Here is a 23,488-nt window from a genome sequence, read left to right as displayed (position 1 = left end):
CAAAAGATAGCGTCCTACCTTCCTCCCACATTTGGCCTAGTGTACGTAATCCCATGTTCTCCCAACTGCAATAGGTTGTGTCCTCCCTGCCTGGTCCAAAATGAGGAGCAAATCTAAGATACATGTGGCGGAAGTATCTGCGCCCGGAAAAGAAGTGCTCTCGGACCTTACTCCAGGTGAGCAAGGGCCATTGTATCAATGGTGGGCACCGTTTTATTAATTCCTCTAACTCCTGTTTAGCCAGCCAGGGAATGGCCCTAAGCGGAAAGGGTCCCATCCAGCCCTGTTCTATCTGCGTCCCAATATTCCCTACATCCGTGAACCATGTGGCTATGGTCCTCAGATGTGCTGCTTGGAAATATAGGGCAAAAGACGGGACCCCCATCCCCCCTCTCTCTTTAGATTGGTACATAACGTCCCTTCGGACACGCGGGGGTCTTTTTTTCCAGATGAAGGAGAATACCTTTCGCTGGAGGTTTCGTAGGAAACTATCAGGAATTGCAATTGGTAATGCCATAAAGAGATAGAGTACCCTAGGGAGTATCACCATTTTTACTGCGCTGATTCTCCCAACCCAGGACAGTTGCAGGCCATCCCACCTTTGTAGGTCTTGGAAGAGTTTTCGTAGCGTCTCAGGGAAGTTAACTTGAAAAAGCTCATCAATGTTTCTCGGCATATTTACCCCGAGATATCTGATATAGCGCGTGGCCCATCGAAATGGGGCAACCCGTTGCAGTCGGGCTTTTTGCTCAGTAGAGATATTTATATCTAATGCCTCAGATTTGTCTAGATTAATTTTGAAACCCGAGACTCTCCCATAAGCATATAGTATTTCTAGCACTCTTGGGAAGGAGGTCTCAGGATCTCTCAGCGTTAACAGAATGTCATCAGCGAAGAGGAGTGCCCGTGTCTCTAGGCCTCCCAACCGTGGGCCTCTAATATCAGGGTGTGCTCGAAGTCGTATCGCAAGTGGCTCCATTACGATGGCAAAGAGCAAGGGGGATAACGCACACCCTTGTCTTGTCCCCCTATGAAGGAGGAAGGGTTCTGTAAGCCTACCATTTAATTGTATTGAGGCTATGGGAGATTTATAGATTAGGTGGAGCCAGTTGATGAATTGCCCTGAAAATCCCATTTTAACTAACACTCCGAATAGAAAGGCCCAACTCACTCTGTCAAACGCCTTTTCAGTGTCAAGTGACAGGATGCATAGAGGGGACCGTGTGTCCTGTGCATGGTAAATCATGTGTAGGGCTCGTCGAATGTTATCAAACGTCTGTCTCCCATGCACAAATCCCGCCTGGTCTTCGTGGATAAGAGAAGATAGACATTTCTGTACCCGTGTTGCTAAAATTTTTGTAAAGATTTTATAGTCTACCCCTAAGAGAGAGATTGGCCTGTATGATCCGCAAAGCTGGGGGTCTTTCCCGGGTTTATGAATAACCGTTATGTTGGCCAGGTTCCACGTTGGCGGGAGCCCCGAGCTAGTCTCCAGTGAATTAAATACCCTTAACATCAAAGGGGCTAACAGTTTCCCGAATGTTTTGTAGAACTTATTGGTAAAGCCGTCAGGGCCTGGTGCTTTTCCTGTAGGTAGCCCTTTTATAGTGCAAGCAATTTCATCCAACTCAATAGGTTGTGACAACCTCTGGACGTCATTACTTGCCAATTTAGGGAGCTCCTCACCCTCTAGGTAAGCCTCCATCTCTATATCAGTTATTTCTTCCCCTCTGGCATACAGTGTGCCATAATAGTCTGTAAATGCCTCTTCTATATAATCAGGGTCTGTATGGATCTCTCCCCCCTCGTCTCTCAAACTCGCGATCGTATTGTGGGTTGCCTGCTGTTTGAGTTTATAGGCTAGCAGGCGGCTAGCCTTATTACCAAATTCATAATGGGACTGCTGGGCTCTCTGTAAATCCTCGGCTAGATCCGCAAGCTCTAGATCGCAAATTTGATTCCGGAGCCGACGGATCTCGTCCATAATTGTCTGCGAGTCACTCAAACTGTCCCGATGAAGTTTGGATTCCTCCTGCTCTAATTGACTCCGGAGTGTAGCCTCCTTGGACATTCTCTGCTTTCTAACATGTGTCTTAAGCGCTATTAAGTGGCCTCTCATGGTTGCTTTAAATCCCTCCCAAACTGTAATGGGTGAGACCTCTCCATTATCATTGAACTGGATATATTCAATAATATTTTTTTCTATGCTCGCAACATTAAGCGGATCTTGTAAGAGAGCATCATCTAAGCGCCACTCCTTCCTCCCTCCTCGGGCTTTGGGCAGCTTCAATTGCATCAGTACTGGGGAATGGTCTGACCAGGTTCTGGGCAGTCTCTGGTGGGTTCCCATCTTTCCTGCTACTGATATTTCCCCTAGCCAAAAATCTATCCGGGAGAACGACTGATGGACTGCAGAGTAGTATGTGTAAGTTCGCTCTTGTGGATATAGCTGACGCCACAAATCTATTAAATGCCAATGGGCAATAAATTCTTGCAGTCGTATTCTATCTCTATGACCATAATGTGTGTTACCCGAAGAGTTATCGAGGCGAGGCTGTAAGGTAAGGTTGAAATCTCCCCCGACTATTAGAGAGCCCTCTATGTGTTGTTGAATGACCTGATCTAGTTCAGAAAAGAATCCCTCTTGCTGCATATTGGGGCCGTAAACATTCTCTATAGTGTAAACCTGTCCCATCAGTGAGAAAATCACTAGGAGGTATCTTCCTCGTTTATCCCTGACCACTTTTGAAATATTCCATGATTTATCTCCCGTGAATGCTATGAGCACTCCCTTACTCTTCGTATTATCCCCATTGGACGCAAAATATATAATTGGAAACTTTTTATGGCGACACAGGTATTCAGATTTGGGCAATAGATGGGTTTCCTGCACCAGGACCACGTCCGCCCGAAGGCGAAGCATTTCTCTAAACAGGAGTTGCCGCTTCCTTGGGATATTCAGCCCTCTCACATTGAGCAGCAATAAATTAAGTTCAGACATATTTCCTCTTAGTATATCTTTCCATAGCATTCTGGAATTTTAGCTGGCTCCTCATTTTCTGCCATCCCTGTTGGGCCTGTCTCCTAATTTCTCTGAAGTAGGCCTTCCCACCCTTCCCCCCCTGTCTCCACCCCTCCTCCCACCCACCCCCCTGATTTTTAAAGCTGCCCCTGTAAACCATCAAGGGCATCTAGGGAAGGAGTGTGAACTAAGTGTACGTCATGTCAAGACCCCGCTAGCACTCATACAATATAAACAATCAAAGCCCCATATTGGTTTTAAGTCACATAACATTCTTATTAAACCGTTTAACTTTGTAACAGTCGAACTTGATAAACATAGTGCCAACACATTGAGGTATCGCTCCTAACCACATCACATAGTCATCCAGAACTGTACCTGTGCCTCTCAGCAGTGCAACAAGCACCTTGATGATCTGTAGCCTGAAATCTCTGCCTGGGCAAATCCACCTCTCTGAAAGGCGTAAACAGATGGGATATCCTGTCTCCTAATCTGGCTCCCTTCAGGAGACTTTAGTTGCCGACTGCTGGCGCTTCAGACGTTTCTGGCCATTTCCCACTCGTTGCCATTTTGGTGGTATCATCCGCGCTGTGCCTTGCTTCGCTGTTACTCCTAAGTTAGATGCCTCGCCCGTATCTTCTTCTGGCAGAATCTCCTTCGCCTCTGAGAGTGATCTTATTTGCTGCATCTTTCCCTCTTTATAAAATACTAGGGCGAAGGGGTGCCTCCATTTGTATCGGATTCCAAGTTCCTGAAGGCGTCTGGTGACCGGTCTAAGATCTGCTCTGCGTTTTAGAGTAGTGGCCGCAAGATCTTGATATATTTCTACTGCATATGTGTCCCAGGTAAAGTTTGGAGTCTGCCGTGCCGCTTTTGCCACTTGTTCTTTCAACTTATAGTCTCTAAAGCAGACTATTATATCCTTTGGGAGGTTAGCCTGTTCTAGTTGGATTGAAGCTGGGTCCATCACTGTGCCGCCCACCGCCAGGAGCTCACTCACCAATTTTTGGACCGTGGATTCGCAGTCAAGGTAGGCAGGGGATTCCGGTAGCCCTCTAAAACGCAAATTACACCTACGGCTCCGATTCTCCAGGTCCTCCAGCTTGTTTAAGACCTGGTGGTGTGCCGATTCAGTTGCCGTGGTTTGTTGGTCCAGGGCTTCGATCGTCTCTGACTGGGCATCCAATCTAGTCTCCACTTCCTCTATTCTGGACCCCAGCTCTCGTATTTCGCCTTTTAAGTCAGCTCCCATTGTTACCAGATCATTGCGCATTGCTTTTAGATCTGCTATGATTTCTTGGAGCCATTGCTGCCATTCGGGTCCCATTTCCTCCGCGGGCTTCCCCCGGTCTGTGCTAGCCTCTGCTTCCATCGGAGGTGTTGTCTCGCTGGGAGACGCCGGCTGCTCTCGCTCTTGGCGGTTTTGCTGTGCGGCCGCCATTTTTTTTTCCCCCTCGCGGCTCCGAGGAGTATGCAAAGCGGGCGAAATCTACCTTCCTCGCCTCTTCCCGCATCAAAATCGCCTTCAGCCGCTGTCACTTGGGTCTCCACTCTCCGATGGCGCTTAATACGCTTTCCAGAGCGGGCTGTCAATCGTTTAATCGCTACGAGTTATGCGGAGCTCAGCTCTTAAGCGACCATGCCGCTCGATGACGTCACTTCCTCCTGTATCAACCCATTTCATTAAAAAAAAAAAAAAAAAAAACTTCATTATTGACAATACATCATACACCTTAGATCAGTCGATGGGCATCATTATTGACAATACATCATACACCTTAGATCAGTCGATGGGCATCATTATTGACAATACATCATACACCTTAGATCAGTCGATGGGCATCACCATTGACCAGCATTTATCATTCAAAACTCATATCTCAAAGGAGGTCTTGAGCGTTTTCCATATACTATGGAAGTTAAAAAGGCCGCGTCCTTTCTTCCCAAGCGCCACACTTCTTACTATCACCCAATCTTTGGTACTATCCAAATTTGATTATTGTAATGCCATATATGTGGGTATTAAAATCTCACTTTTTGAAAAATTACAAACAGCACAAAATACCATTGCTCGCCTTGTATGTAGTCCTCCTAGCTTTGAGAAGGCTTCCCCTCTCTTGTTAAAACTTCACTGGCTTTCCGTAAATGCAAGGATCATCTTTAAAATATGAGTGACTGTTTACTAAATCATATATGGTTTATCACCCTTCTACATGCAACAACTAATTGATTTAACTTTACGTAATACAGTGAAAACATCTAGAGAATATGTCACGCTTCATTATCCAAACTACAAAGGTCTTTCTTTTTTTATTTTTTTATTATGCATTTATTAATAATTTCAAGTATACAAACTTGTTCAGAAAAGAAAATAACAGCCTCTAATTATAACATCATTAATATAATCAGGAAAATTGTTGCCGTATTTGCTCAAGTCCTCATTATAGATTCAAGAGGTTTACAGAATGGAATTAAATTTGAATTTGAAAACATCAATAAAGAAATAGCATTGCATGATTCCTAAGATTATCGGTTCCACATTATTACAACAAGAGAGATTGTTTTATCCTTAACCCTACTTATTTTTAGATGTTAAAAAGGCTGTTAGTTGGGCAGGCTCAAAGAAAACATACTTTATAGATTGAAATTTAACCACACATTTACAAGGAAACTTAAAAAAAAAAAGTAGCCCCCAATAGAAGTACACCAGTTTCATCATCAAAAATTGTTGACGTCTTTTTTGTGTTTCTTTCGCAAGGGCCGGAAAAATCTGTATTTTTTGTCCCAGAAAAAGTTTTCCTTGATTTTTAAAGTATAATGTCATAATCCAATTTTTATCTGGAGCCAGGGCAACTGTAGCAATTAAAGTTGATGATATTATCGGATCAGAGTCCGATGATTCCAATATTGCTGAGATATTAAGATCTTGATTACCTTGATCTACTTGATTTACTTGAGTCTTTAATGGTAAATAATAGATCTGTGAGAAAGGGGGTATGGCTTCTTCAGCTATCCCCAAAACTTCTTTTAAATATTTCCTCAGCATTTCTCTTGGTGTTATGGTAAATTGTTTTGGAAAATTCAAAAAGCGTAAATTATTACTTCTAATTGAATTTTCTAGAAATTCTGTTTTTCTCCGTAATGAAGTTAAATCTCTCATTGAGATTTCCTGGAAATTTTGTAATTTTTTCATATCCTCTCCTTGGTCTTTAACTTGCTGCTTTACCATATCCAATTTTGACTCCATTTCTTTTGAATTTTGTTCTAATAACACAAAGTCCTGAGACAATTTTTGTATTTGAGGGCTTAAAGCCTTGCCAAGATCCACAATTAATGACCACAAGGAATCTAGTGTAACTTCTTTAGGTTTAGACATAGAAATAGGAAATAGTGTGGACAGTACCTCCGCCATTTTTGGCTGCTTTATCTGCTCCAAGCCTTCAGCTTCTTTCTCCTTCGGTTCTTCAGCGGTCACAGAGGATTCCGCCTGAGTCGTCTGTTCCTCCACTGCCCGGAGAAATCCAGTTGTTTGTACCGCTTCCCGCCTCGCTTCATCCAACCCCGATGGGGAAAATGGTGCAGGGGGCGCCAACAGAGGAGAGCTACAGCTCGAAGGGCGAGGGGGAGGTGCTCTTTCCTCGGGGCTGAGCGTCAGCTCTAATCCTGGAGACGCACCGGCGTCTCCATTCACGCCGGTGTGATTCAGCGGATTAACCCCTTCGGAGGTTGGAACCGGTAGTCGCTGGAGGTGCGGTATTTTCCCTCCAGTAGCAGGAGTATGTTGTGGCGGGACTGCGGAAGCTGGACGGCCCCTTCTCTTCGGCATATTCGCAATAAGGTAAGCCTTCACGGAGCTAGATCAGGATCATGCGATCGCTGCAGCGGCCACAAAGGTCTTTCTTACAAATCAATCCTTGTCACAGGCTTCACATATCAGAGTACCAAACTTTGGAATTTTTAAGGTGCTTAGAAGATTATCTGATATTCCGTAAATTACTAAAGGCTTTTCAATTAAGTACATATCTTATCAATAAACTAATTATTATCTCTTATATGTTTCAATATAACGAATACTCTAGCCTAGCTTCATGACAAATGCACAATTATTCATAATATATTAAATGTTATAATTAATTATAGTAACATAGTAAATGACAGCAGATAAAGACCTGTACGGTCCATCAAGTCTGACCAACAAGATAAACTCATTTTACACGGTATGTGATACTTTGTACCCGAGTTTGATTTGTCCTTGCCATTCTCAGGGCACAGTCCATAGAAGTCTGCCCAGCACTGTTCTTGTACTAAGTACTGAAGCTAACGGCGAAACCCCTTAAAATTTACATTCCAGCCCATTCATATCTATTCAGTCATGATCAGGGCGTAGACTGTAGAAGTCGGCACACACTGGTCTTGCTTCCCAATTACCGGCTTCACCACCTAATCTCCTCTAAGATTCCGTGGATCCATTCCTTCTAAACAGGATTCCTTTGTGTTTATCCCACACATGTTTGAATTCTATTACCGTTTTCATCTCCACCACCTCCCGCGGGAGGGCATTCCACATATCCACCACACTCTCTGTGAAAAAATACTTCCTGACATTACTCCTGACTCTGCCCCCCTTCAACCTCAATTCATGTCCTCTAGTTCTACTGCCTTCCCGTCTCCGGAAAAGGTTCGTTTGAGGATTAACCCCTTTCAAATATTTTAACGTCTGTATCGTGTCACCCCTGTTTCTCCTTTCCTCCAAGGTATACGTGTTCAGATCAGCAAGTCTCTCGTACGGTTTGCAACGCAAATCCCATACCATTTTTGTAGTTTTTCTTTGCGCCGCTTCTAGTCTTTTTATATCTTTAGCAAGATACAGCCTCCAAAACGGAACACAGTACTCCAAGTGGGGCTTCACCAACGACTTGTAGAGGGGCATCAACACCTCCTTTCTTCTGCTGGTTATACCCCTCTCTGTGCAGCCTAGCATCCTTCTGGCCATGGCCGTCGCCTTGTCACATTGTTTCTTCACCTTTAGATCCTCAGACACCAACACCCCAAGGTCTCTGTCCTGAGTCGAGCTTACTAATCTCTCCCCTCCTATCCAATATCTCTTTCTTGGGTTTCTGCACCCCAAGTGCATCACTCTACACTTCTTGGCATTAAATTTTAACTTCTAATGTTGGGAGATCCCTGCTCATCATTTCTACTCCCCCCAGGGTATTGGCTATTTTCGTGTCATCCGCAAAAAGGCAAACCTTTCCTTCCAACCCTTCAGCAATATCTCCCACAAATATATTAAACAGAGGAGGAATGGCCTAGTGGTTAGGGTGGTGGACTTTGGTACTGAGGAACTGAGTTCGATTCCCACTTCAGGCACAGGCATCCTTGTGACTCTGGACAAGCCACTTAACCCTCCATTGCCCCATGTAAGCCGCATTGAGCCTGCCATGAGTGGGAAAGCGCGGGTTACAAATGTAACAAAAAAAAAAATAGACCCCAGCACCAACCCCTGAGGAACTCCACTGCTCACCTTCCTTTCCTCCGAGCGGATTCCATTTACCATCACTCTGCCACCTGTCAGTCAACCAGTTTCCTATCCAATTCACCACTTTTGGTCCTAAGTTCAACCCTTTCAGCTTATTCATGAGACTTCTGTGTGGGACCGTATCAAAGGCTTTGCTGAAATCCAAGTAGATTACATCTAGTGCACGTCCTTCATCCAGTTCTTTGGTCACCCAGTCAAAGAAGTCAATGAGATTTGTTTGGCAGGATTTTCCTTTGGTAAAGCCATGTTGCCTCAGGTTCTGTAATCCATTGGCTTCTAGAAAGTTAACTATCCTTTCTTTCAGCAGCGACGCCATTATTTTTCCTACCACCAACGCGAGACTTACCGGTTTGTATCATATCTGACTGTATCATATTTTTTATGCTTTCCTTGAATGTAAGAAAAGGAACTAAAGAGTAACTGAACACAGACAAGTCCTACGGGGTAATAGCATCAAACCAGGAAGCGGGAAAAGGAAGAAGACTTGATAGGTGATGTGATAAATAGTCAAACTTTATTGCTGCAGTGCATAAGACTCAACACGGCACTGCGTTTTGGCACTGAAGTGCCTGCTTCAGGAGTCTACAAGAAGAAGAATGTATATTTCTAACAAAAATGTCTTAACACAGATAAAAACAGCAAAATACAGACCTAAATAAAAAGAATGGTAAAAACTCAGGTACAAAGACAGTGTGAGATGCACTAAAATTACCAGAGGATATATGAAATTCATAAAAGTGTATGACACTTATTACACAAATATCTTATTAACATAAATCACAGTGCCGAAACTGTTCTAGTGTCCGCAAGGAGCTCATTCAAATAAGCAATTGCAACTGGTAACAACATACTCCTCCTACAATTCAACATGCCCAGTGCCTTTGACATGGTTAATCATGAAATACTATTACATATACTAGAATACTTCGGAGTAGGAGGCACAGTTCTTAAATGGTTCAAAGGATTCCTGACCACAAGATCATACCAAGTAACAACGAACGCGGACAGATCACCCCCATGGATACCTGAATGTGGAGTCCCCCAAGGATCCTCCCTCTCACCAACCTTATTCAATCTAATGATGATACCTTTAGCCAAACTTCTAGCCAATCAAAACCTCAACCCCTACATATATGCAGATGACGTCACAATTTACATCCCGTTCAAACATGATCTAAATGAAATCACCAACAAGATCAACCAAAGCCTCCAAATAATGCACACCTGGGCAGATGCATTCCAACTAAAACTTAACGCAGAAAAAGACACAATGTGTTGTACTCACCTCACAACATAACACAAAAAACTTCTCCACCATAATCACACCATACTGTTCCCTTCCTGTCTCAAAAAACTTGAAAATTCTTGGAGTCACCATTGATCCAAACCTCACTCTTGATGCCCATGTGAAAAACACGACGAAAAAGATGTTTTACTCCATGTGGAAACTCAAAAGAGTAAAACCCTTCTTCCCGAGATACATCTTCCGTACTCTAGTACAGTCAATGGTAATAAGTCATCTGGACTACTGCAACGCACTGTATGCTGGCTGCAAAGAACAGACTATCAAAAAAACTCCAAACTGCCCAGAATACTGCCGCCAGACTCATCTTTGGAAAAACTAAATGTGAAAGTGCAAAACCCCTAAGAGAGAAACTTCACTAGCTCCCACTCAAGGAACACAATGCGTTCAAGATCTGCACGATTATACACAAAATCTTTCACACAGACGCCCCAATCTACGTGCTAAACCTTGTGGACCTACCCCCAGAAACGCCACAAGATCATCCCGCAAATTTCTCAGTCTGCACTTCCCAGCTGTAAAGGACTAAAATACAAGCTGATGCATGCCACTACCTTCTCTTACATGAGCAGGCAGTTATGGAATGCACTACCTACAGACCTGAAAACAATCGGAGAAACAACTATCTTTCGCAAATCTCGGAAGACATATTTCCATATCATCATGCTGATCAATCCATAGACTAGTGGGTTGTGTCCATCTACCAGCAGGTGGAGATAGAGAGCAATCCTTTTGCCTCCCTATATGTGGTCATGTGCTGCCAGAAACTCCTCAGTATGTTCTCTATCTCAGCAGGTGGTGGTCACACACAGCAGCAGCTCTGGCTAGGTCTCCAAGCCTAATTTTTAGGTTTTGTTGAGTACCTGGGGTTGAGGGCTCTTCTTGAGCAAGTGCAAACCTGGTGGCGCCAGGTCCCTCCTTTTCTCCCCCCTCCCGCTGGCTCCGTTAAAAAAAAAAAAAAAATTTTTGGACGTCCTTAAGGGCATTTATTTCAACGTTTATTTAAACGTTTATTGCAGCTACTCACTGGGACACCGGTTCGTTACAGCTCGGAGCGAGAAGCAGGTAATTTTTACCTTTTTATAGTGGGCAGGGGGTTCCCAGATCGATCGATCTCCACGTGGCCTATGGTGTCGGAGGGCGAGGGCGCAAAGAATCGCTCCCCGGACCGCGTGTGCGCTTCTAGCGGGGATGCGGGGGTCTTTAAAGTCTGATTCGCCCTTGTCGGGTGTCAGTTTGGAGGCCGGTCAGTGTCCCGGTTCTTCCTCCGGTGCGGCGGTTTTTCCCGCCATAAACGCCCATCCCCCGCTGCTCGCCTCCGCCATCTTGGCCGGCCACTCTGCTCGGACGGCTTCTTCTTGGGCCGCCCTTGAGGTGGGAGACGTTAATGCCATGGCCGCCCTTGATTTGGGCGACGGCAAAAAAGCGGCTAAAGTTAAGCGCCGTTCTTCCCGTGCGGCTCCTTCGCGGAGTGTCGCGCCGGACGCCATCTTGGATGCGCAGCATGTTTCTCCCCCGCTCTTGCGAGCGCCGGTTGAGGGTGCGTCTAGGGCTGTGGCCCAGGCTGCTGAAGTGCACAGTCTGGGGGGTTTCTCCCCCGAGTTTATTTTGCTGCTGCATCAGGCCTTCCTTATGCAAAACGCTGCCCCTGCTCCCTTGTCCGATAAAGGGGTTGAGGCCCCCGGAAGTAAACGCCCTCGGGTGGATTTCCAGGCCTTAGAGGACTCTGTTTCCTCTGATGTAGATGAGGGCAGCGTATCTGAGTTCTCCCAACGGTCCTTTGGGGATTCCTTGGAGGAGACGGATTCCTGCTCGGATGGAGCGGATGACCCCTCTGCAGCGCGGATCTTTCGCTCAGAGGACTTGCCCGACCTGTTAATGCAGGCCATGAGCATTTTGAAGATTTCCTTTCCGGAGGACGTCTCTCCCTCAGCCCCTGTTGGCTCCGCCATTATGCTGGGGACGAAGCGCCCGCCTAGAACCTTCCACGTGCATGATGCCATGCACACATTGATTTCGGCTCAATGGGATGTCCCGGAAGCGAGCCTCAAAGTGGCTAGGGCTATGTCCCGCCTCTATCCTTTGCCTGAAAGTGAACGGGAGGCCTTTCTTTGGCCTACCGTGGATTCTTTAATCACTGCGGTGACTAAGAAAACGGCGTTGCCGGTGGAAGGTGGCACGGCCCTAAAGGACGCCCAAGACAGAAGATTGGAGGCGGCCTTAAGGTCGTCCTTCGAGGTGGCTGCTTTAAGTTTGCAGGCCTCAGTTTGCGGCTCCTATGTGGCCAGGGCGTGCCTGACGATTGTGCAGCGGGCTTCCCCCTCGGATTCTTCCTTGAGGGCTGACTGGCCGGCCCTGGAATCGGGCCTGGCTTATTTGGCAGACTTACTGTATGATGTCTTGCGAGCCTCGGCTAAAGGTATGGCTCAGACAGTCTGTGCGCGGCGGTGGCTTTGGCTGAAGCATTGGTCTGCTGACCACGCATCTAAGTCCCGCCTGGCTAAGTTGCCTTTTAAAGGCAAGCTGCTCTTTGGGGTCGAGCTGGACAAAATTGTGACCGATCTCGGCACGTCTAAGGGCAAGAGGTTACCAGAGGTCAGGGCTCGGGCCAGTGCTCGCCCCGGTAACTCCAAAGGACGGTTTCAGGAAGCCCATCGGTACCGCCCGGGCAAGTCGGGCTCCTCTGCCCCCTCTTCCTTCAAGAGGAACTTCTCCCCCAAGCAGCATTCCTTTTGCAGAGACCGCCGTCCCGGAGGTGCGCCCTCTGGTCCTCCCCCAGGGTCTCGTACCCAATGACGGGGCCCTGGTCCATGGCCCAGTGCAGATTGGAGGACGCCTGTCCTCGTTTCTGGGTGAGTGGACCAGGGTAACTTCAGACGCTTGGATGCTGGAAGTCATCAGAGACGGCTACAAGCTAGAGTTCTGCCGACCCTTAAGAGACGGGTTTGTACTCTCTCCCTGCAAGTCTCCGGTCAAAGCTGTGGCAGTGCAGCAGACCTTGGACAATCTGATCCGCCTTGGTGCGGTCGTTCCGGTGCCAGAAAATCAGCTTGGCAAGGGACGTTACTCCATTTACTTTGTGGTACCAAAGAAAGGAGGTTCTGTACGGCCTATCCTCGACCTCAAAGGGGTCAATTCGGGCCTTGAAAGTTCGGCACTTTCGCATGGAGACTCTCCGCTCTGTTATAGCGGCAGTGAAGGCAGGGGAGTTCCTGGCATCCTTGGACATCAAGGAAGCGTACTTGCATATTCCCATCTGGCCTCCTCATCAACGCTTTCTGCGTTTTGCAGTCCTGGGCCGACACTTCCAGTTCAGAGCCCTCCCGTTCGGGTTGGCTACTGCTCCGCGGACCTTCTCCAAAGTAATGGTGGTCATCGCGGCCTTCCTGCGAAAAGAAGGAGTACAAGTCCATCCTTATCTGGACGACTGGTTGATCCGAGCCCCCTCTTATGCAGAGTGCGGCAAAGCTATGGACCGGGTGATTGCTCTTTTGAGCTCCCTGGGGTGGATCATCAACTGGGAGAAAAGCCAGCTGCGCCCGACTCAGTCCCTGGAGTATCTGGGAGTTCGATTCGACACCCAAGTGGGCAGAGTGTTCCTGCCGGACAATCGGATTGTCAAACTTCAGGCTCAGGTGGACCAGTTCCTAGTAGCCTCTCCTCTTCGGGCTTGGGACTATGTGCAGCTGTTGGGCTCTATGACGGCCACGATGGAAGTAGTGCCCTGGGCCAGGGCTCATATGAGACCACTACAACACTCTCTGCTGCAGCGCTGGACTCCGGTGTCGGAGGATTATGCTGTGCGCCTTCCCTTGGACCCAGCAGTGCGCAAGGCGCTGAGCTGGTGGCTAAAGACAGACAAGTTGTCTGCAGGAATGTCTCTTGTGACCCCGGAGTGGATTGTCGTCACGACGGACGCCTCTTTGACGGGCTGGGGAGCCCACTGTTTGGGAAGGACAGCGCAGGGGCTCTGGTCTCCTGCAGAGGCAAAGTGGTCTATCAACCTCCTGGAACTCGGAGCCATTCGGTTGGCGTTTTGGAGTTCCTCCCGGTACTGGCGTTGAAGCCAGTACGGGTCCTGTCGGACAATGCCACGGCTGTGGCCTATGTCAACCGCCAGGGAGGTACCAAGAGCGCCCCTCTAGCCAAGGAGGCCATGAATCTATGCCAGTGGGCGGAAGCGAACCTGGAACAGCTGTCGGCGGCCCACATTGCCGGAGTCATGAATGTCAAGGCGGACTTTCTCAGTCGCCATACCTTAGATCCCGGAGAGTGGCAGTTATCGGCTCAGGCGTTCTTGGACATCACGAAGCGCTGGGGCCAGCCGAGCCTAGATCTGATGGTGTCATCGGCCAATTGCCAAGTGCCGCGCTTTTTCAGCAGAGGACGGGACCCTCGATCCCTGGGAGTAGATGCTCTTCTCCAACAGTGGCCGACACAGGAGCTTCTCTATGTGTTCCCGCCCTGGCCCATGTTGGGCAGGGTGCTAGACCGGGTGGCAAAGCATCTGGGCCAGATAATCCTGGTGGGTCCGGGCCACACGTCCCTGGTATGCGGACTTGATCAGGCTCTCAGTGGACGTTCCTCTGCGGCTGCCAGTGAAGCAGGGCCTGTTGCATCAGGGTCCCGTGGTGATGGAGGATCCCTCCCCCTTTGGTCTTACGGCCTGGCTATTGAGCGGCAGCGTCTGAGGAAGAAGGGCTTCTCAGACAAGGTCATCGCCACTATGCTGAGAGCGAGGAAGCGCTCTACTTCTACTGCTTACGCCAGGGTTTGGCGTACCTTTGCAGCGTGGTGTGAAGTAGGCTCACTTTCTCCCTTCACTGCTCCAATTTCTTCAGTGTTGGCGTTCCTGCAAGAAGATCTGGAGAAAGGCCTGTCGCTTAGTTCCCTTAAAGTCCAGGTAGCGGCTCTGGCTTGCTTCAGGGGCCGCCTGAAGAGTGCTTCCCTGGCTTCGCAGCCAGATGTGGTGCGTTTTCTCAAGGGAGTTAATCACCTGCACCCTCCTCTGCGCTCAGTGGTGCCTGCGTGGAATCTCAACCTGGTGCTAAGAGCCTTGCAGAAGCCGCCTTTTGAACCCTTGTCGAGGGCATCTCTGAAAGACCTGACGTTGAAAGCAGTCTTTTTGGTGGCTATCACTTCAGCCAGAAGAGTTTCCGAGCTCCAGGCACTCTCATGTCGAGAGCCCTTTCTGCAGTTCACTGAGGCAGGAGTGTCTATTCGCACAGTGCCTTCCTTCCTGCCCAAGATTGTTTCTCGCTTCCATGTGAATCAGCAGCTCTGTCTCCCTTCCTTTCGTAGGGAGGACTACCCAGAGGAGTACTCTGCTCTCAAATATCTGGATGTGAGACGAGTCATCATCAGATACTTGGAAGTGACCAATGATTTCTGAAAGTCGGATCATCTGTTTGTCCTGTTTGCAGGTCCTCGTAAGGTTCTGCAGGCTGCTAAGCCTACAGTGGCAAGATGGGTCAAGGAAGCCATTGCAGCGGCTTATGTGGCTGCGGGGAAGGTGCCGCCTATTCAGCTGAAGGCTCACTCCACTAGAGCTCAGGCGGCCTCGATGGCAGAGGCCGGGTCCGTCTCCTTGGAAGAGATTTGCAAGGCGGCAACTTGGGCATCGGCCCATACCTTCTCCAGACATTACCGCTTGACTGTGGCTGCTCGGGCGGAGGCCCGGTTTGGAGCTTCAGTGTTGCGGTCAGGGATTTCAATGTCCCGCCCTGGGTGAGTATTGCTTCGGTACATCCCACCAGTCTATGGATTGATTAGCATGATGATATGGAAGGTAAAATTATGTATCATACCTGATAATTTTCTTTCCATTAATCATAGCTGATCAATCCATAGCCCCTCCCAGATATCTGTACTGTTTATATTCTGGTTGCATTTCAGGTTCAAGTTTAGTCTTCAGTTCCTGTTCAGGAGGACTTCGTGTTCAAGTTTTTTCAATTGGATTCTTCAAGAGTTGAGACAAGTTTGTGTTACAGTGAGCTGCTGCATTCCTCTCCCCTCCGTTTTACGGGGCTGGATTGAGACTTAAATTCTGCCGGCGCTCCCTCCCGCTTCGTGCGGCTGTAGGGCAGCTTTGTACCCCTCCCGCTTCGGCGGTGTTAGGGTCAGTCAGCTCCTCCCGCGGTTGCGGTTGCAGGATAAGCCAGATCCCCTTGCATCGGCGGGTGTGGTGTCCCTCCCCCGCTCCGCGGGGATGAGCTGGACGGATTCCCCTCCCCCACTTGTGTGGGGATGAGCTGGGTTAATTCCCCTCCCCCGTTTTGGCGGTGGTGAGCTGGGCAGAGTGTCCCTTTGTAGGTGTAATTCTCTAAGTGCTGAGTCCTGCGGATGGAGCTTGGATATCGACATACTGAGGAGTTTCCGGCAGCACATGACCACATATAGGGAGGCAAAAGGATTGCTCTCTATCTCCACCTGCTGGTAGATGGACACAACCCACCAGTCTATGGATTGATCAGCTATGATTAATGGAAAGAAAATTATCAGGTATGATACATAATTTTACCTTCTTCAACAAGGCCTACAATGAGAACCTATAGCCTCACTAATCCACCTCACCAACCCACTCAGTTATGAAAGACCACCTTCTACAATTACCCTAATCACACCCTTCCTTCTTCTTTCTTCCCTTACTTAATCTCTGCACAATACTAACTGTTTCTGATATCCTGGAATGACAATGCCAACAAAACTATGTAAGCCACATTGAGCCTGCAAATAGGTGGGAAAATGTGGGATACAAATGCAATAAAATAAATAAATAAATTGATCAACACTAATAAAGCAGGATTATGTAAAATACTCGCAATGAATTGAATAAACATTGGAGCGGTGAAGTGATGTAAAGCAAAAGCAGGGAACTAACCTGGCAATACAAAGTTCTGTAGATGTAAGAACAATCCAGCCAAGTGGAACATACATTTGAAGGTTTAGGTAAAAAAAATGTTGAATGATAAAAAAAAATGTGAGTATGGGTGAAAACCATGGTAGCACATGACCATAAAATATAAGGAATTAAAAAAAGAAGAAAAAAAGATCACTGGAACATACCTTTAAAAAGACTGTGCGTCAGTATGTGGTGCACTTTCCAAACATTAAATTGATCTGTTTTTGAAAAATGTGAAAACCAATTATGAGAAACTAACACAGTTTAAAGGAGGTGTATGAATTCCATTTAATTGTGTAGAAAAGACAGATGATATGTGAAATGCATGAAAACAAATTGATGTATTCTGGGGTGTAAAATTAAAATGGCAAATGCGTTACTACAGAAATGCTAAGTGTAAAAGACTTACCATAAAAATGATTAAACCGTTAAACAACTCTAATACTGTAGTTGAAAGAAGGATAATGTGGCTAAAACACTACTGATATTAAATGTTAAAAGCGGAGATAAGTGTATAAAAATGCACCTGCATCAAAATGAAAAAATCATGGTTGAAAGACACTGTATGCATACATAACATGATGTGAGTTAAATAGTACTATCTGTGTATATGATAAAAAAAATTGAAAAACATTAGGACTGTATGTACTAATTGTGCAGTGAATGGTGTGCTTTAAACTTTAAATGAGCCAGTGTGTGCTGAGTGATGTAGCAGTGGGAAGACGCTGGCATCAGAATGAACAAGGATATAGAAAATGTATCTATACACTGTGAAGCATATTTTGACAATGTATGCTTGAGAACACCACCAACTTACATAGGAAAATAGTGCCAGGATGTGCTATATGTGCCAGTGACAAATATAAAAACTGAAAGAATGTCTATTTTGCATAAGAAATTAAACGTAGCGCGGTAAAAATGTATGCGTGCTTAATGGATATAAAATTGTGGCAGCATGACTGTATCTAGTGTATCACACACTGTCTTTTTACCTGACTTAATCATTCTTTTTATTTAGGTCTATATTTTACTGTTTTTACCTATGTTAAGATATTTTTGTTAGAGATATACATTCTTCTTGTTGTAGACTCCTGAAGTAGGCACTTCAGTGCCAAAATGTAGTGCTGCGTCAAGACTTATGTATTGCAGCAATAAAGTTTGACTGTTTTTCCCATCACCTGTCAAAAGCCTTCTTCCTTTTCCCGCTTCCTGATTTGTTTCTTGAATGTAAGCCATATTGAACCTGAGCCTGTTCGGGATAATGTGGGATACAAATGTCATAAATAAATAAAAATAAAATACATGTATCAAATATGATTTAATCTGGAAACTTTCTATTCTGTTCTGTGTTTTATATTCTGCCTCATTCAGAATAGATTTAAAGCAGATTAAAGCGTAAGAAGTCTCCAACAATGAGGGAGATTTACAATAATGTAATTATCCTTAGAGAAAGAATAGATAAAAATGCTATCTATTGTTTGGAAAGTGTGTTTTTAATATTTCCCAACAATAGAGGAAAAATACACACACACACACACACACACACACACACACACTCTCTCTCTCTCTCTCTCTATATATATATATTTCCTTGTCATCAAGCAGATGAAGTCATTACGTATGGGTTGTGTCCATCAACCAGCAGGGGGAGATAGAGAGCACTCAACTTTTCACAGTGCCTCATGGCCAGCCAGCTCCAATGCCTCTATAGTATTCTCTATCTCCCCAAGCAGGGTGGCTGCAGCTTCTTTGAGCTCCATCAAAAATTTGCCTGGGGGTGGCTCCTGGCTTGCCAGTTGTTAGCCGGGGTGTTAGAGGCTATAGCAGCTTCACTTTGAAGGCACATAGGTTAGCCCTTTCCCTGCCTTACCCATGCCCCCGTGGATGTGGACATATTAGCTTGCTTTTCCCTGTCCTTTCCCACTCAGTGGATGCAGGCACATTGGTTCGCCTTTCCCTGCCTTTCCCACTCATTTGAGCCTCCCGAGTTCTTATTACCTCTGCTTTCCTCACAGCGTTTAAAAAAAAAAAAAAATGGAACAGAGGTTTTCCTTTGATTCTTCTATGGGACCGGAGCTGTGATACTCGGTCTGGTGAGGTAAGAGTGTTTTCTAACTCCTCCGGGGTGGGCCCGTGATCGGGGCGTTTTTGGCGCGAAACCGCCATTTTGAATTTTCCTGCCATTTTCGGCGATGGCTGCAGAGAATGTAAAGCGCTGTTCCCCGTGTGGCAAGCGCAAATCAGCAACGGGGCTCTGTAAATCGTGCTGTACAGGTGTAAGAGCCGGCCTGAGCTTGGCGAGCAATGATTCTTCCCGCTCAGAGCTGGCAGCGGACGCCATTTTGAATTCTCCGCATGGCGCGGCCTCCGTAGAGACGGAAGGGGGGACCTCGAATTGAGGCTATTCAGGGAGCGGCTAGCCCCGGATGTGATCTGGGTGCCCAGGGCGAGTTTTTCTCCCCTGATTTTGTGTTGTTATTGCATAAAGCATACATGCTGAAAAGAGCTCTCCCTCAAGGGTCGTCTGAGGCCCCTTCTATTGTCCCCCCCTGATGGATTCTGGCCTGGGAATGCCCGCTGAGGCTATTTTCCCTGATAATTGGCATAAAGAAAAGCGTAGAAGGGCTAATTCCCCTTCAGATTGTGGTGCACCCCCTTCCCCCCCCCCCCCCCCCCCCCCCCCCCCCCCCCCCCCCCCCCCCCCCCCCGTGGTCGGGCTGTGAGGATTCGGAGAGTTCTGGCAGGCCTTCGTGGTCTGAGGAGCCAGAGTCAGGTGCAGAATTACCACAGGATCTGGATGATCCCTCCGCAGTGAGGATTTTCCACCGTGATGAGCTGCCAGCGCTTATTTCAGATGCCCTACAGGTCCTTTCTATTGAAGAGCCTGACAGTGTCACGGCCTCCTCTGTGAATCCTAGGATGGCTAGTACCAAAAAGCCTGCTCGAGCTTTTCCTTTGCATGACTCCAGGGCTATGAGGCAATTATACCCTCTGCGTGAGGAGCATTTGGCTCGCTTTGCAATGCCTAAAGTAGATGCCCTAGTCACTGCGGTGACAAAGAGAACTACGCTCCCTGTGGAAGGAGGAGTTGCCCTGAAGGATATACAAGACCATAGGCTGGAAGCAGCACTTAAACGGTCCTTTGAAATTGCAGGTCTTACTGTTCGGGCGTCTGCATGCAGTTGTTATGCTGCTAGAGCCTGCCTGGCGTGGTTGCAACAGGCAGTGGAACAGCCCGGAGATGGAGCGGAGCCCTTCTCGAATGTGGCTCCGTGGCTGGAGTCGGCCTTGTCCTTTTTGGCTGATGCCCGATGCCCTTTATGATATTGTCAGAGCTTAGGCTAAACAAATGGCAGTAGCAGTGGCGGCTCGCCGTCTTATTTGGCTACGACATTGGGCAGCGGACATGGCCTCTAAGTAAAGGTTGGTGAAGTTGCCCTTTCAAGGCCTTCTCCTATTTGGTGAGGAGTTGGAAAAAAAAAATTGTTAAAGGCCTGGGAGATCCTGAACCCCAGCACTTGCCCGAAGATAGGCCAAGGCCTTCCTCCAAGGGCCAAGCGGTCCACTCCTCTTATAGACATCGCTTCCGTGAAGCTAGAAGGTACCGCCCGGGGCATTCTGCTGGGTTCACTTCTCGTGCCCATTTTTCAGCAGAGGAACTCCTTTCGCTCGGACAAGCGTTCCGCAGCCACCGGCTGTAGGCCTGGAGTTCAGGGGCGACCCTCTCAATGATGGTGCGCCGGCCCCCTCCTCGCTTCCTGTCATCGGAGGACGTTTTTCCCTCTTTGCTGAGGAGTGGGCCAATATTTCCTCAGATCAGTGGGTTCTGGACCTGATCAGAGATGGCTACAGAATAGAATTCAATGCCCCAGTAAGAGACGTGTTTGTGGAGTCCCGATGCGGTTCTGCCGCCAAATGGGCGGCGGTAGAGGAGACTTTGCAAGGTCTGATTCAGTTAGGGGCCGTGTCCCCGGTACCTCCCGCCGAACACGGCTACGGCCGATACTCCATCTACTTTGTGGTGCCGCGAAAAGGTAGGTCTTTTCGCCCTATTCTGGACTTAAAAGAATTAAACAAGTCCCTGAGAGTGCGGCATTTCCACATGGAAACCCTGCGCTCCGTCATTGCTGCGGTACAGCCAGGAGAGTTTCTCACGTCTCTAGACCTGAAAGAAGCTTACTTGCACATACCAATTTGGCCCCCGCACCAGAAGTTTCTGAGGTTTGCGGTGTTGGGAAAACATTTCCAGTTCCGGGCCTTGCCTTTTGGCCTCGCCACAGCTCCCCGAACCTTTTTGAAGGTAATGGTGGTAGTAGCTGCTTTGCTCAGGCGAGAAGGTATCAGGGTTCACCCGTATCTAGATGACTGGCTCATCAGAGCAGACTCTGTAACAGAGAGCTATCAAGCTACAGCCAGAGTGGTGTCAGTACTTCAATCTCTAGGCTGGGTCGTCAATATGGCCAAAAGTCACCTGACCCCCTCGCAATCTCTAGAATATTTGGGGGCCAGGTTCGACACAGACTCGGACTATGTATACCTACCCGAGCTAAGGCGGTGCAAGCTTCAGAATCAGGTCCGTCTGCTCCCGAGGATGCCCCGCCCGCGAGCTTGGGACATTGTCTAGCTGCTGGGATCGATGACAGCCACATTGGAAGTGGTGCCCTGGGCGAGAGCGCACCTGAGACCTCTACAGTATTCCCTACTTCAAAGATGGTCTCCAGTTTCTCAGGATTATCAATGCAGACTTTCTTGGCTCTTTGCGGCCCGACTCAGCATGGAGTGGTGGCTCTCAGACAGCATGCTGCGGCGAGGAATGCCGCTGGCACTCCCCGATTGGTGTCTAGTAGTGACAGATGCCAGCCTGAAGGGCTGGGCGCACATTCCAAGGGGAAGCATGCCCAGGGTCTATGGACACCCGAGGAGTCGGAGTGGTCCATCAACCGCCTGGAGTTGAAAGCGGTGTTTCAGGCGCTTCTGGCCTTTCAAGTGACCCTGGAATGATTGGCTGTCAGAGTGATGTCGGACAACACGACAGCAGTGGCCTACATAAATCGACAAGGCGGCACTCAGTGCAGAGCACTGGCCGCGCAGGCCAAACAGATTTGCCACTGGGCCGAGCTGCATCTTCAGTTTCTGTCGGCAGCTCACATTGCAGGTCAGAGCAACGTGCAAGCCGATTATCTAAGCAGGCATCAGATCGATCCAGCAGAATGGGAACTAGCAGACGAAGTATTCCTGCATATATGTTCCAAATGGGGCAAGCCTGTGATGGATCTTATGGCGACAAGTTCAAATGCCAAAGTCCCGTGCTTCTTCAGCAGACGGAGAGATCCTCGCTCGGCAGGGTTGGATGCCTTGACTCAGCCCTGGCCTCCGGGCCTACTATATGTGTTCCCTCCGTTGCCCTTGATAGGGCGCGTGCTCCTGCGGATTCGGCTGCACCCAGGAGAAGTGATCCTCATCGCCCCGGATTGGCCCAGGAGGCCTTGGTATGCGGACCTCCGACAGATGCTAGTGGAGGCTCCCCTTCCTTTACCTCTGGTACCGAACCTGTTGTCACAGGGCCCGGTAGCCATGGATGACGCCTGCCGCTTTGGTCTTATGGCATGGCGATTGAGAGGGCGCAATTGAGGACAAAGGCTATTCAAACACAGTCATTTCCACTCTCCTGCAGGCCCGCAAGCGTTCCACTTCCGTGGCCTATCCCAGGATTTGGCGCCAGTTTGAGTCATGGTGCGCTTTAAAAGCGATCACACCCATGCGGGCTCCTGTCTCGCCGATTCTGGACTTTTTGCAGGATGGTGTACAAATAGGCTTGGCCTATAATTCCCTGCGGGTGCAAGTGGCAGCGTTGGCCTCCCTTCGTGGTAAGGTTGAAGGCATGTCTTTAGCTGCTCATCCAGATGTGGCACGGTTTCTTAGTGGGAATGCTTCGGCTCCGGCCTTCCGTGCGAGCACCCTGTCCAGCTTGGAACCTGGGGCTAGTTTTGAAGGCCCTGCAGGCTTCTCCTTTTGAGCCGCTTCGGCGAGCATCGGAGAAAGATTTGACAGTAAAGGCCGTTTTTCTTGTGGCTATTACTTCGGCGAGACGGGTGTCAGAGCTCCAGGCGCTGTCCTGTAGAGACCCATTTCTGCAATTCTCAGAGTCCGGGGTCACGGTTCGGACCATGCCTTCCTTCATGCCTAAGGTGGTTTCAGCCTTTCACTTAAACCAGCCTATTTTCTTGCCCTCTTTTTCAGAGGAAGAGTTTCCAGAATCTTTTGGGCAGTTGCACCTGTTGGATGTGCGCAGGACTCTGCTGCAGTATCTGCGAGTTACTATCTCTTTCAGGATCTATGATCATCTGTTTGTTTTGCTATCAGGTCCTCGCAGAGGGTCTCCAGCGTCTTAAGCCACTATTGCCCGCTGGCTCAAAGAAACTATCTTTTCAGCTTATCTGCTTGCCGGCCGGTCTCCGCCTGTAGCCTTTAAGGCGCATTCTACCAGAGCGATTTCTTCCTCTTAGGCTGAAAGTGGAGCACTCTCTCGTCTAGAGATATGCAGTGCAGCAGCATGGGCTTCTAAGCTCTCTTTTGCTCGACATTACAGGCTGGATGTGGCTGCTAGGAGGGATGCGCGTTTTGGAGCACAAGTGCTAGCGGGTGGTGTGACCTGTTCCCACCCTATATAGGGATTGCTTTGTTACATCCCATACGTAATGGCTTCATCTGCTTGATGACAAG

The 23,488-nt window shown here is 48.1% G+C and overlaps 1 protein-coding gene across 1 annotated transcript in view; it reads left to right on the top strand.

Moving 5' to 3' along the window:
• Positions 1 to 23,488, top strand: part of PDS5A (PDS5 cohesin associated factor A) — a 644,759-nt gene that overhangs the window by 167,137 nt on the left and 454,134 nt on the right. The gene's annotated exons all lie outside the window — the stretch shown is intronic.

This window comes from Microcaecilia unicolor, chromosome 2 (genome assembly GCF_901765095.1).
Source record: "Microcaecilia unicolor chromosome 2, aMicUni1.1, whole genome shotgun sequence".
NCBI classification, from domain to species: domain Eukaryota; kingdom Metazoa; phylum Chordata; class Amphibia; order Gymnophiona; family Siphonopidae; genus Microcaecilia; species Microcaecilia unicolor.
This window is presented reverse-complemented; position numbering and strand designations above follow the sequence as displayed.